The sequence below is a fragment of the Lepidothrix coronata genome, unplaced genomic scaffold (assembly GCF_001604755.1).
Source record: "Lepidothrix coronata isolate B3197 unplaced genomic scaffold, Lepidothrix_coronata-1.0 Scaffold16, whole genome shotgun sequence".
Classification (NCBI taxonomy): domain Eukaryota; kingdom Metazoa; phylum Chordata; class Aves; order Passeriformes; family Pipridae; genus Lepidothrix; species Lepidothrix coronata.
In genome coordinates, this window is record NW_016690196.1 from 7479263 (window position 1) to 7491947 (window position 12685).

A 12685-nucleotide genomic window follows, 5' to 3' on the forward strand; every position below is an offset into this window, starting at 1 on the left:
AAGGAAATCCCACAGCTTTCTAGCTTGAGAAGATTCCATTCAAGAGAAAAACCTGTGCAAGTAAGAGCTCATCTTACCAGAAAAGCACAGAAACTACTGTTCAACATACACACCATGATAGGAGTTTTATAGCTCTGAAAAACAAGTCACCTTATTTTTTTTTAGTTTACTGACTGAAATCACTAAAAACGTGATAGCAGATCTGCTGTTATCTGCAAAGTGTCCACAAGAATTATCAGTTGTTTTCTACCAAAGTCTTTGTTTAAGTGCTGTAGAAAACGGAGTTTTAAAAAATGTAAATAATAAAATTAGGAGCAGAACTATTTTAAAAGTAATTTTTTTTTTCTAAATGTAAATTGGGTGGCACAACAAACCAAAGGAAGGCAATTAGCTCTGTCTTGTTCTTTTTGTATGCAAAAAGTAATAATGTTGAGGTCAAATGATGTGGAGTTCCTTTTTTTTAATATTTGAAATAACTGTTTTATAACATGGCTAAATGGGAAGCAAAGAGGGAGAATCTATTGAATTTGTTTGTTTCATGCAAATACCTGCATGTTATTTTTACTAGTGTTTCAAAATTCGGTAAGTGAGAAGATAGAAAATCAGGTGTGTTAATAACAAGGCCTTATATGCTTTGCAACAAAGAACTGAGAGCTGCCTTCCCATTTTACCTAAGTGGTTGCCTTTTTTACACTTCATGAACATCAACCTATAATGTTGGTTAACATATTAGCATATTTCACGTTGGTATTCCTATATATTATTTAGATGCAGTAATCTTTAGGAAAAAGAACAAAACTCAGAAACCTGTGAGACAAATCCTTACCCTAGGACCCCCAAAAATTTATACTCTGTTTAGATATACATTTAAAATCCCACAGGGGCAGATGAAGTCACTGCTACCCTCCCCCCCCCCAGTAGTTAAAGGATCTTCACATGATGCCATCTTCCTCTACTTTACAACACATGCATCATTGCATCTCAGTAGAGATATCACCTCTCTACCAGAGGAATCAGTAAATAAGAAAATGTTCAGAAATTTAGAGCAGGAGGCAATTTAGACAAAATTGAGATGAAAATGTAACATATGTTAATTATGTAAGTGTAAAGTAACTTTAAGTAAGTGTTAAGAAAGCTATGTTTGCTATTTTAGACATACTGTGTATTTCTTGACAAGAATAGCCTCACAAATAGCAAGAGGTTAGATAAAAAAAAAATAACGCACCTCAGGAAAAAAGCTGAGTGCTTTAGTAAGCTTAATTTTCAAAACTATTATAGTATCCTTTGATGACCATGATCAGGTAACAGAAGAATGAGCAGTACTCCACAAGACAGATTAATTACCAGCTCTTGCTATATAGAGCTTAGTTATTTTACATTCCATTTTCCTCCATGTGATATATAAATCTTAAAAGAAACCAACATAACCTACCACAATTGTAGAATATTATTTCAAAAATTTTCAGTCTGAAAAAATAGAATGTAAAAATAGATTAAGCTAGTGGAGAGAAGATTTCTATCTTCTGTTCTCATGACCTCAAAGATACCTCAAGTTTTCCTGTTGGCACTGAGTGATGGGTCTGCCACACAGACATTGCTTGGATATTATTTTCTTTGAGATATTCCAGTCCTACTAATTAGGAAGAATGCTAGGTGAGAGACAGTAACAGAATAAGACTCTAAGTTTTCAAACATAACAGGAGGAAGAAGAATAGTTTCCTATTCCACTCAAATGACCTAAATCACTTCAAATTTCAATAAATATTGTATATAAAAAAAAATTATGTACTACTAACTCTGCATCATACTAAACAAGTATTAAGCTCAGTCTAAAAAAAACTCTAACCCCATTTAAGGTCTTATTTTTTTAGTATTTGATCCCTCAAAAGCAGTCACACATAGGAGTTTCTATCAATGCCCATATGTCAAAAGAAATAATCAACTTTAACGTTAAAGTATGAAAATATGTATTCCTAACTAGCAAACAGAACCTGAATGAAGTTTGATTTTAAAGAAATGAGGTAAAAAGATTAAGAATCAGAAGCAGTATTCAACTCTCAGTAACTTCTCTTCCCTGTGTTCCACCAAGCAGATCAGCCACACTACAGACATAAAAGCTACTAATCCACTTCTGTGCGCAGTGTACTGAGTTTAGCACAGGTTGTTCAACTCAAGTACTCTGTCACGTAGATGTTACTACACTGCTTGCATACATTTTTATCTTCCTGATATTGAGTCCCAAATAAAAGTCACAAACCAAGTTCTGTGCTCCAATGTCTCAGCATCGCAATTCTGGAGAAACTCCAGTGTGGGCAAAGCAGTACTTCCACGCAGATTTAACTTAAATCTACAAAGACTGTTCAGACCACCTCCAGGCTAACTCCTGCAGGGCTGCTCAAGCATTTTCCGCCCAAGCTTATTATATTGGAACAAGCACAAGACCAGTACATGTATTATAGACAGCAAAAGCAAAGTGACTTCACAGCTGGAGTGGGCATTGCTCATCATCCTCATCATGAGGAGAAGGAGCAGAGGGGCAAAGGCTTCCAGGCAAGTCTGCAGAAAGCAAGCTGAGCCTGTACAGGGGTCGAGATGGTGCTGATAACTTGCTCTGCTCTGAGCAGCTTTTAAATACAGGTCTTGGAGATGTCTCTGTTGAACTTTGCAGTGAAACAGAATTAAAAACCAGGCACCAACCACTAGTTATTAATGAATAGCTACTACTACTACCGTGCTTCCCATTTTCCTAATTGTTGTTTTAATCCAAGGTAAAGGTATATTCAAACTCCCAAAGCAAAAACTGATGTCTCTTTCTCTGTACTAGTATACTTTAATTCACTGTAAGAAATACAGTCTGCACATTGTTAAACGTAACATCTTTCCTTTGACAAAAGGCTCTTCAACTCTAAAGCTACAGGAAGAGTTTGCTAGCTTCAAGGATTCATCTTCCTTCATATCGGACAGACTGTTAATAAAGTTTAGTAGTAGAATTTCAAAGACTGAAAATAGCCAGATCCTACTGAGGAATTTATGGGTTCTATTTTTCATGTCATTATGGAGAAGAACACTGAAATGAAAGACACTGTTTCATACTTAAATTTTCATCCTGAGATCATACTTTCTTTTATAGGATATTTCTTCACTATACATTCAACTAAAATAGTAACATACAACTACTTACCTTATTATTCTGCTAATAGTTCTTTCTCTATTTTTAATACAAACATTTTTTTTTTCTGCCAGTAGTTTGCTGTTTCCCTGTGAAATAACAAGAAGCTCCTGCATTTCATCACAGTTTATCAGTTGACAATTGATCCAACAGAGTTAAAATAAAAAATACTGTCTTGACTAAAGTGAAACTCTGAGATGTTCAGTGCACTCTGGACATTACAGAGGGGTCCTGACCATCAAAGCTTAGTGACCCTAACTTCTTTACTGATATTAATAAAGAAAAAAAATATACCAAAATAGACCTAACATTACAAAAATTATAAGAATAAAAAAACATTGTTAAGAGTCAGTTGTAATTTGCTATTTTTCCATTTTGTTGTTGTTTTTGTTTTACAGGTAAACAAGAGATGGCAATCCAGCAAACACTTTCAATTTTCATAAAACTATCTTTCATCTCAAAGTCAGCATCAGTTTCTTTTCAATTAATAGCTCAATCAAAACATGCTCATTACACCAAGTAAAGCATATAAATGGAAATAAAAAATATTGAATGACAAATTAACACCTGAAAGCCATTTCCATATAAGCTGCTTGACAAGAAGCAGCTTCAAGAACACTAGATCTGTAGCTTTGACACTTTGTAATTTCAAGTAACTTCAACAAGTTTAGCTTTTGAAAAAGTATTGTAAGTCTACAAAAATGAGAATTAGCTACCTTTATTTTATCACTCTATTGAGTATGTTTCTAAGAATTTTTCTGCTGCTGCTCCTATCACCCACCACCTTCAAAGGGTGGTAGAAAATACATCAACAGCAGATTCAATATTGCTTTGCTAGTTACAATACTGCCCTTTAGTTTGTAACACAGACTCTGGTTCTGACAAGAGACCACATAACCATTAATCAGTTCAACTTTTGTTTATCTCAAAGATTAGTCTATTTTGCCCATTACAACACTACCTTACTGATAATATGGTTGCAATAATAAAATCACAGCAAAGAGAAAACATTCTTCAGCTTCCAGTCACAGTACATCATCGCCACAATTTCAAAACAGTATAATTATTTTTCTGAGACAGTAGGAAAGAAGCAGGTGGGCAGACAACTTTTTACAACCGACCTTGTCCTTCTGTATTTAGACACTTGATACATTTAATGTACTTCCAGACCAAACAAAACATGGTTTCCAAACTCATTCAATGGCACATTACCATTCCAACCTTCAATATGTTTATTTTATCTCCAAGAGATAAGGACCCAGAGCAATCACCTCAGATACATCACTTTCCTTATCGTACTGTCCTCAGTTCGGGGTCAATTTTGGTGATGACATAAAAGACGATTCTATAACAGCCTCAGAAACTATTGACTTGGTAGCAATGGCAATGCCTCAAACACACTGGTCTCTCAGAGAAAGAAGATAAAGGTTAAAAACCAAGATGCAAAGAAAATAACACCATCACTACCAGACTCGGAGAAAGAAAATAGCTACAAAGCTTGCACAATGAGTTGAAATGCCTAACTTTGCAAATATATTGAAATCAATTTTATTTGTATTCTAAAATTATCTTCTAGCATGAGACAAAAATGAAGTTTATTTTCAATTAAGTTCTTTATTCACCACATTTCTGAACCAGGAATATCACATTGGAAGAATATTTTTCATAGAATACATTTGATTCTGAAAGTATCAATGTCAATTAAAAGTCCATAAGAAAACCCCTGAAACTGATCTTTCATAAAATAGGCAGAACTTTATTAAACAGATTTATCTTTCTTTTTTCTGAAGAAATTGGATACTCTAGCAGATGCAGCAATGGTCTGCAATGCATAAAACAAATCCCAAGTTCACCATATCACATCTTATTTTATACATATTTACATTTCTGCTCTTTTAATGTCAGCTATACAATAAACCCAACTCATATTATTCAAAGTGTAAACTTAAAAATGTGTTTAAAAGTGCAGCATTATCCTCATTGTTAACAAAAATTTCAAATGGAAAATATTTCTATGAAACTCTACAGCAGAAGTTTTCCAATTACAAGGAATTTAGGAAATGTAAAAACAATATTCTGAAAGGGAACAGAATATCCCTTGTTTGCTACCACATTAGCCTGACCACTACAATAATATTTAAGAACAAATCTTTTGTATATCCGTGTCAGTGTACAGAAAAAAATAAAACCAAACCCAAATGACACCTCTGACCAACATGTCTACACCAGGGGAAAACTGCAGAACAGGTATAACTGCACCACCAAACTATTTTTAGGGAATTAGTATAATATACCCATCCCTGGAATTGTTCAAGATCAGGTTGGATGGTGCTCTGAGCAACCTGGGCTAGCAAGACATGTCCCTGCCTACGGCAGCGGGAGCTAAATGATCTTTAAGGTCCCTTCCAAACCGAACCATTCTAAGATTCTACAATGGAATTGATTCTACAGTAGGAAAACAATGCTTCCTTTATAAAGGTTTTATGGTGGTATATTTACATTGCAAAGTGTTAAAGACCCAAATAAGCCAGTAAAATTTACTTGTAGGGTTAAGCAAAAGCAATTGAAGGCTGTTCCATTTCTACATGACAATCATTGTGGTGATTTAAGATCCTTAACTAATATATAAAAATCTCTCACTCTTACACTGATTCAGCTCCAAAGTTCTCCCGGGCCATTCCCATCTCTCTGCATCCTGAGCAGGAGTTGTTTTACACCCCTCATACTATACCACATGCCACAAAGTATACTGTGCTACAGCACACAAAATCAGTGCCAGAAAGAGAAAATGCTGCTTACAAGATACACACTACAGTAGGTTGGTACTGCTGAATTTCTACTGGGAAAAAAGAATAAAGAAAAAATAAAAATAAAGTGTAGAAATTTGTCTAGATTTCTGAAAGCAAATGTTTTCTTTCCCTGTTACATTTAATAGCAATAGCTACCTGTCCCTTAAAATTCTGGTAATTTTTCAGTAGACCTATGCTCTCTTTTATATTGCACAAAATTTTTGGTAACAGTGGAACTTTCTATTTATAATATACTTCTCATATTTGCCTGTCATTCATGTTGAGAGTTAAATAACGAAGACTCCAAGTATTAGCAATGTTATGTCACTTTATTTGCACTTTCTTCTGTCGCAACAGATGCAAAGTGGGTTTTTCCAATAAAAGTTTAAAGTACAACAAATTATAAGTTGGTATCTTTATTGTAAAAATTGTGTATATAGGCCTGGTCTAAAACTGTGAAAAAATAACTTCTGTACCACCTTAGTCCAGAAATAAAGCTGAACAGAAGCATTAAATCTCTGCATTGCACATAAGAATCCTGTAGGCCCTGCATCCTTACCTGAAAGATTCCTGTGCCTCTGACACCCACACACCTCAGTGTATTCAACTAAAACTCCTCCCTGTGTTTCACGATCCAAGGACTACATACACACCAATTCCCCACTCCTGCCCAACTGAGTTACTCATTGAGCTTCCTCCATGGAGCCTGAAGTGCTTCCACTTCTCCTCAATTTCCCTCTTCTTAGGACACATGATCCATGTGCTTCAATCATTTCCTTCTATGCTAAGACAGCTAACACAGTATGCTCAAGGGCAGAGCTCTGAGTTCACAAAATCACAGAATCATTTAGGTTGGAAAAGATCCCTGAGATCATTGAGTTCAAACTTTGATCATCACCTTGTCAACTAGACCATGGCACTAAGTGCCCTAAGTCCAGTCATTTCTTGAACACTTCCAGGGATGGTGACTCCACCACCTCCCTAGGCAGTCCATTCCAATACTTGACAACCCTTTCCATGAAGAAATTCCTCCTGATGTCCAACCTAAACCTCTCCTGGCGCAGCTTGAGACTATGTCCTCTCATCCTGTTACCATCTGCCTGGGAGAAGAGGCTGACCCCCACCTGGCTACAACTTCCTTTCAGGTAGTTGTAGAGTGTGATGAAGTCTTCCCCGAAGCCTCCTCTTCTCCAGAGTAAACACCTCCAGCTCCTTCAGCCACTCTTCATAGGACTTACCCTCTAGACCCTTCACCAGCTCCACTGCCCTTCTCTGGACTCACTCCAGCAACTCAAAGTCCTTCTTGTATTGAGGGGCCCAGAACTGGACACAAGACTTGAGGTGTGGCCTCACCAGTGCTGAGTACAGGGAGACAATCACTGCCCTGGTCCCACCAACCACACTATTTCTGATACAGGGCAGGATGCCCTTGGCCTTCTTGGTCACCTGGGCACACTGCTGGCTTATGTTTAGTCATTGTCGAAGAGCACAAGCTCGTCCCCATCTTTTCCCCTACATTTATTGATTTTTATTCCTCTTAGAAGCAGTAGGAGACTGCATGTGTCTACACATATGTGTGAAATTTAGGCTCTTAGATACATAAGCTAGACAGAAGGAATGTTCTATACTATCACCTAGAGGGTTTACCTATTGTTTTAACTTGTATACAAATTTTCCCAGAAAAAATTCAAGATAGAAATATGAGTCACCCAAAATCCAGAAAACCTCCAGTAGCATAGTCAAAGCTAAGCTAATATTAGCATCAAACTGAACCAGTATGAGTCTCCCTCACTTATTTCACTTTTTGAAAGCATTTACAGCTCTCCTGAAAAGCTTCAGCTCAACGAGACCAGCTAAAATGTCAGTGGGCAACAATTTGAAATCCACAGTGGAAAGACATTAAAGCCACATCTAGTTAAATAGAAGTGAATAAGCTAAATTTATAGACATAAATTAATAGACTCTATAAAATTCTATATTAATAGAATATATAAATTTATAGAAGTCAAATTTAGAAGTGTCTTGCGGGGTACAAAGGCAATTGAACATCAGTTGTCAGATTTAGAAACTTGTATGGCATCTGCATCAAGTAAAATATCTAACAAAATACCTAAACTCCCAACAAAATCTTAAAGTTGTAGTTTTAACTGAATGAAGCCTGGAGTATTCAATTTAGAATCCTCTTAATAACTAATTTCCTGTTGTATATAATGCTACAAAAAGCAGGTGTTTTCCCTAGCTAGAAGGGATAATTTGGTGCTGGCAGTGTGATTTTGAGCCTGCTAGGTTAACTAAGTTTATCCCAAGAAGAGAGAAGTTCATTCATCCAAATGTGATCTATACTCCCTGGATCCTCGAAGTGAAATATAATGGAAGTCAGCAAATGATGTATGCATACAGTTGGAGCTGAAAAACAAGGCTGGTACATTAAAAAAAGCGTAAGACTGACCGCAGGACACCTGATGAAAGCACAGAGTAGAACATGAACAAGGGTAAAGGACATAATAGGGGGAAATTCCATGATTCAGTGCTGCACTGTAGAACAGGGCACAGTCCTTTCACAAGCTGCAGTTCTCAAGTGACACCCAAAACATCAAGTAAAACAGGCTTTTCTCAGGCACCCATCAAGTAGGGCTCCTCAATACTTGAAGGCTGGGGCTTCACTTAACATTCGCAATTTTAAACTGAGATCAACATGAAATGGCAACTACAATAAATGCAATACTGTATTACAAACATAAACTTAAGGACTATAAGTAAGCTTATATATAACACCTTGATTTTGCCCTTTCTAAACATCCAATTACTGGATTTGCCACTTCGCAAAGAAAATCCACACAGAAAATTAAATAACTATATCTGACTTTTAAAGCCAATAGATCTATCATATGATATAACACTTTCATCCACTCAGATGACAACATACACATTTGTCATGCAGGCTTGTTAACAAAAGTTAACTGAGAGCAACTAAGAACAGTAGCAGATACTCATTCTCCACCCCATCAGCAGTACAGATGAATGGAACGCTCAGCAAGTTTCATAGATATTTGCTGCCAATAGAAGAAAGCCAACATTCAAGAATTTCTGGTGGTATTTTAAAAATCAGCTGGATGAGGGAGACAGAGAGCAAGCCAGTCAGGGTTACTCCCTCCCAACCTTTTCCAAACCAGTGTCTTACTTGATTATTAAAATTCAAGATATATCAGGGTACTACTAGTTATAAACAGTAATCTGGCAAAACCAGCAGTCCTGGTTTTGATTTTTCTTCTTTTTCATTTATTTACGCCCATACACATTTCAGGTTTGGAAAGGCAAGATTTTTCTTAGTTTGATTTTTAAATTCCCTTTGTGTTGAAAATTCCCCTGTATTTTAAATGAATATACATGCTTCTGAGGACATCAATCCTCAAGATATTTACCATTAAACATTATCCATGCTGCTAATTATAAACTGCAAAATAAAGGTAGAAAAACACCACCAACCTGAAATAAAAATGTTAATTTCATGCTTAACATACTGATATTTTAACTCATTCTATCCACCCACTCTGCTATTAGGCTATGAATTACTAAGACTCAAAATTGAACTGAATGGTAATAAGCGGTAGGACCAATTGTATTAAGTGCATCTTCATCTGAAGACAAAAGATCAAGTCAATACAGTTGGAAGGTAAAATATTTTAAGACAAGTAAAAATGAAGCACAGTAAATTTGTTCACAGTATCAATAGAAGATATAGTGATTTCTAAAAACCTTAATAAAATCCCCCTTTAAAAAAATATTGATTGGAATAATCAAAAATCTAAGTGCTGTTCACACATCGATACATACCTTGACCCCTATGTCATGACAGGGAAAAAAAATAATCACTTTATCAGTAGATTATTGCATGGTCAAACAGACTATAATTTTTGTGTTACCTCCTGATACATAATTTCCCGTCTACCACTCAGGATATTCACTGGCTAGTCAGGTTGTTCTGCAAAGGCAAGGAAAAAAGCCTGTGAAAGTCAAGTATCTCATTCCTTGCTATTTTGTCAAAAGAGCAAAGAAAGGGAGGCCACAAGGGATCACTAAAGCAAACTGACTACAAGCACTACAGGATACAGTTTAACAGCATTACGATTGGACAGGTTTGTTCCTTAAATCAAAATTTTTGTGAAAATACATTTCCAAATACATTTTTCCCCCGTCCGTTCCTCTCTATCACACATGAAAATATGTCAACACATCCTGGGAAAAAGCAAGTAGATCCTCCAGTGCCATAACGTTTTGAGATGAAGAAGCAGTCAGACAACTATTATTTAAGGTATAAGTCACAACAACAAAAACCATGAGTGGGATGGGAGACTAAGAAAGAAAAGTAACTTCCAGGTTGAACCAAGTAATACAGAGTAAGCAGAACTTCCCTTGTCATCAATCACTCAAGTCACAAGAATACAAAATGTTTTCCCCTTATTTCAGAGGGTTGAAGGATGCCATCGCTTCTGGTATACCTAAAGAAAAGCTCTATTTTGACTGACTTCCCATACAAACTATTTTCATTACATTATGCAGCAAATGACTCAATTTTTCCTTTGCCAACACACGTGCAATGTTAACCCTTACATTTTTATATAAACATATGAATGCACCTACAATAATGCCAAACTCAAAATAGAGATAGGCTGTTGTCATAAAGCAGGCTCAGAGTATACAAAGCAAAAGCAGCTGCACTTCACTCACAAACAGCACAGCAAGTATGGAAGTGTGAGCAGGATGGAAATATCTGTGACTTTCCTATCCTGAATGCTTTGGAAGCTTATCCTAGAAAAATATTTTTATTACTGCCATTCTTATGAAGTCATATTGTATTGCAAGACAAGGAAGCAGTTTAATAAGGAGGATAGTATGGTTAATGAAAAGTCCTCCATCAGCTTCTCAACCTACCATATTATATAGAAATTAATCAGCAGAACTTCTACTTTATTAAAAAAAGGCTCTAATGGTAGGTAGGCTCTCAGGTGAAATCAAGACCATAAAACTGGTCCATAGAAAAGTCTTAGAAGGGCACTGGGAGTTTAACTTCTAAAAACCTCTACGGAACACTTCTGAAGTTCTTGCCAGTCATCTAATGAAAAAGAGAGAAAAAGGATGTGATGTAGAACTTCCAGGTCTTTGAGGTGGCAGGACCTTAATTTCAGAGGGTTTGTTTATTAAAATTATGTTTTCCAGGATCACATAAAACAACTTGTCAGAGCTTCTCCTAACTAATTCATATGAACCAGGGATTTCTTTTTAACTTCAATCCTAACATGTACATAGAATGATTTTTTTCCTCTCTCCCAGTTTAATACAGTCCTGGGATGCTAGATTCCTTTCCTAACTTCCTCTTTCTCTAATTTCCCCTACATAAAGCATGTTGGTATTTAACTTGCCACAGAATTTCTTCATATTTTTCTTTTTTTTCCCCTTCATTTATTACTGTATATTTTTCTTCTAAGTTTGTGAAACTACACGCCCTCCAACACCAAGGAACAGAAGACAAATTCTGCAATGGAGACATAAATACGCTCATCTCTTCCAGTAATAACTGCAAAGTTGTCTAACACGAACATGAATTTTAAAATATAAGCTTTTATTTAAAAGCAGAGAAAATAGTACACTAGATAATGGCCCGCATTTACAGCCATTTCATGTTTCAGTTAAAAACAAAACAGAAAAAAAAAACCCAGAAATAAATGCTTCAACAAATAATGGTCATTTCATGTTTACCTTACCAATCAAACAAAAAAGTGAATTTAATTAAGGTACAGTTCCTTGAAAAGGAAATTTCAGCTGTGGCTACTCTTTACTTTTCAGCTACTTCCATAATACCCATAGTGCAGAAAAAGCAAAAGCTGTCATTTTCTCCAAGTCTCTTGGTATGCATCTCCTAAATTTATGAGTAAAGAGCTCTACCTCTCAACCTGGGGAAAGAAATCCAATTCAAAGACAGAATTAATACAGCAGCCTAATCATCTGACAAACTGTCAGGTGATTAGACTGCTGTATTATGATGATCAAACTGGCAACTTTTCTACTATTGAAAGGGTAGGTCTCACTCCATTTCCAATTTCATTATTTCAAACTTCCCATCACTTTTTTTACTTCCATCCAAGGAGTTCCATCTCAAAACACTTCTGGTGCTTATCAGACAGAGCTTATTCACTTAATCAACTTAACTTATCCAGAGGTAGAAAATTATCCTGTCATGGATCAGTGAGTCGAATCTGTTCATGCAGACATGCACCAGAGCCAGCACAATGGAGAGGGGCAACTATGTTCACCCTAGAATGAGGAAAAAAATCTTCCATCCTTTTCAACCTTCCCGATATGCAGCTACAGATTGTACTTGCACATACATCTAACCCATCTTATAAACCAATTAGTCTCCTACATTGCTTCAAAGCAGTAGAAAACAAGTATCTCCTCACTGCTAAGAAAAATTACTCGAATATTGAGCATCTCAGGACATGAAGTGAGGAGACACAATTCACATCACCAACTCAGTACTTTTCCTCACAGCATTGCTTTGAAGCAGGGAGTGAGCAGAAGCCATTTGGTGAAGCCAGTGTACATAGATATCTGAATGATACATGCCATGCTTGGAATCACATAAGGCACCTAAAGCATAGAACTGTACCCAAGACTCTTAACTCCCACATTAGTACTTAAAGCAGAATAACCTTCTAAAACAAATATG